The sequence below is a fragment of the Morone saxatilis genome, unplaced genomic scaffold, assembly GCF_004916995.1.
Source record: "Morone saxatilis isolate NCDOM2014 unplaced genomic scaffold, NCSU_SB_2.0 Contig24, whole genome shotgun sequence".
Classification (NCBI taxonomy): Eukaryota; Metazoa; Chordata; class Actinopteri; family Moronidae; genus Morone; species Morone saxatilis.
Window position 1 is genome coordinate 8,304,560 of NW_023339807.1, and position 3,093 is coordinate 8,307,652.

The following is a 3,093-nucleotide window of genomic DNA, read 5'->3' on the forward strand; positions in this document are numbered from 1 at the left end:
AAGAACTCACACACAGGCTTCACGAGTTCAGGGTTCAAGTCTCTTTTCTATGGTTCTTCACTAACACAGGATACAGTGCAGGATATGGCAGATTCAGGCACAGTGAAATGTGTCTGCAGAGGATGCATGTGGTATCAGTCAAACGGGCTGGTGTGCCAGTTTTTTGAGAAACACAGATTCATACAAAGAGGATCTTTCAAAACAAATAAGGCCAAACTTCTGATTCCTTTCAACGCACACATACTAGAATAATTTTATTAGGTTGAACTGGACATTTTTGTTTTAATGAGAATATTACTGAGTGTCCCTATTCAATGCCCTAAAATACCCTGGGCATTTCCCCTGGGAATTTCACTGTTTTATGGCCAAAAACATGCTATCACTTCTAATTCTATTGAGAATCAATAAGAAATGTTGCAAAACTATGCCCTGCTTTATACTGTGCCTCTAAAAAATAAAGAGCTGACTGACTTAAATGACATTAAAGATTTCAAGTCTTGGTGGTCTGATTTGTACATCTGGATAAGATAATGATGTTAGGAAAACTAATCTGAAATGTTCTCTACCAATGTGATACTGTAATACAATGGAATTATTGGATTTAGAGGCTTTGCTCTTTTATGGTATTTAAAAATAAGGGTGTGTTTTAGAACATAGATCCTTACTTTCTGTGGTAAATGTGCATTTTTGTTGCTTATAAAAAAACAGAAAAAAAGAGATGGCTTTGGAACTGGAAAGAGCCCAAGACAACGCCTGTGCATGTGCATATATGCTTGGGCCCTTAGTGTGTGTGTAGTGTGTGTGTTAGAAAGAGGGAGAGAATGCATACGAGCATGCCTGAGTGTGTTATTTCAGTGTGCCGTCACAGACAGCGACCAAAGCCTTCTTACAAGCCTCGAGTGCTATTTCTGCCTGTGGCCTGGGGTCATGAAATTATGGTGTAGAAAAACAAGTCAACCCTTTCTGTCTGCCTGTGGCTCTTCTCAAAGTTCTCCACAATTACAGATGGATGGTGATGGGTGCTGTCCACAGTCTATTTAAACATCCAAATGTAAACAAATAGTGAAAATGCAAAAACAAGAGGGCGAGGGTCAAAATGAAAGAGCTGAAGACTGTTTTTCATTGATCGAGACAGCAAAGAAAATCTTTAAGGAAATTCTGGAAGAATATGTGCAAACAGGAACACACACTCATACACACACACACAAACACACAACTTGAAATCAGTCTCAAAGATCCATCCCCTGCTACCTTTGGACAGGGTCGTCACTGTATTGCATTGGCACAGGGTATATGAAGGTAACTGTGTCACCACGGTGACCCACTATAAATAGCGGCCACAGAGCCTTGTACAATGTCACATTCCTAGGGGAGGTGGGGATACGAGGTAAAGGGGAGGAGGGGGAGTTGGCTGCTAAGGCAGAGTGAGATGTCTCCTAGTTGCCAGCAGCTTTCATAAATCAGTGGCATGCGGAGAAATATGCCTGGAAATATCCGGCCTAAGACCTCTGCCTGGGACCTTGGATGCTTGCTTGGTATTTGGTGGTGGAAGTGCCCAAAAAGGATGTGGAAACAACATACAGTAGTTACATTCACAGCCATAACTTACTGTGGAGAAGAGGTGTATAATTAAAATCTCAAGAATAGAACAAGCATGCAACTGTTGGTGAGGTACAACTGTGTTGATGCTTAATGAACTTACTTTGAATTAACACGTATGGCAATTGTATGACATACAGTAATAACTATGCCAAATTCAAAATGATAAAATGATTTGGCAAAACTGTCTGTAGCTACAGAGATTATGTAAGAAATAATATGTAAGATGTGGAAATGTTATGCATGAAACTTAAAAGTTAAATAAAAAAAGGAATTATGTAGCAATTTATGTTTCTACAGCCTTGTTTCATTGATTTCAAGGGGAATCCGACCTGGTGATGGCATTAAGAATAACTTAGAAATAGCCAGTCTTCTCACTGATGGTCTTGTCCATTTATGCAGGTCATATAGAGGCATCAGTATTACTTTGAGACTGTAGTACATTTAAACTGACAATGTGCAAATGCCATTTGACTTATGGCCTCACTTAAAATGACTGTACAATTTGATCTTACCGGACCCAGGTGCTTAAGTATCCATCACTGCTTCCATTCACTACCTTGAGCTTTGTGTAATACACTTGACTGCTCGGATAATCCTCTACAGTATTCTGGCTGCCTGCCTCGGACCGTTGCTACCACTTTCAAAGTCTCTCTGCAAAGTGCAATAATAAACGAACAAAAGGTAGCTGTCCTGCTAGGACTGGAATACTAATAAGTGTATCAGAAAACTGCAAGGCCTCTTTGACTGTATGACTCATTCACTTGATGTGATCATAGGGCTCTTTTCAGACATAAATGCTAATTCTACAATTACTTTTCAAATCAATTCAAACTGCCCTAACAGCTGCCCTTTACCTCCATAACACCCTCTGTTTTCACTCTCCCCTTCACTCGTACAGTGAAACCAACATGTGGAAAATGACAGGAGTTTCTCACCCATGCTGAAATTGTTCACATTTCGCTTCTAAGTGAAATGAAGCTACAGCAGCAAGCATTCTTGTCTATTTTTTTAGCTTGGTTCCAGACCTCCAATCAGCCTATGTGGTTGCTATTTTTTGTGTTGTCTAAATGTTGCATTTAAGAGTGAATTACACAGATTAAAAAAGACTTTTCAACAACATTATTCAAACAGCCAAGATCAACAGCTAAATTACATTTAATGTTACTTTCTTGAACTAAAAGCAGAATTTGGTTAGAGGCCTGTTAAAAATTTACTCTAAACTGCTTATGAGGGAAGTCTGTAAATTAGTCACTTGATTACTAAACTGCAAATGATTTATGAAAACTTGACATGGTGAATTTTTTAAACTTGATGAGCAACTCTAGATTAGCACTTGGTAAACATGTACACAAAACTGTGGCAGGATGTGGCATCAAGACAAAACAACTTTTACAATGGAGCTAACCCCACCCAGCATGGCTTAACACATTTCCCTTGGTCTGTTTGTTTAGCCAATATAGACTGCATATGTGTGTCTGCATGTGTGTGTGT

General features: G+C 39.2%; 1 protein-coding gene across 2 annotated transcripts in view; it reads right to left on the reverse strand.

The window, feature by feature from the left end:
* Nucleotides 1-3,093, reverse strand: part of soga3a (SOGA family member 3a) — a 14,052-nt gene that overhangs the window by 7,711 nt on the left and 3,248 nt on the right. The gene's annotated exons all lie outside the window — the stretch shown is intronic.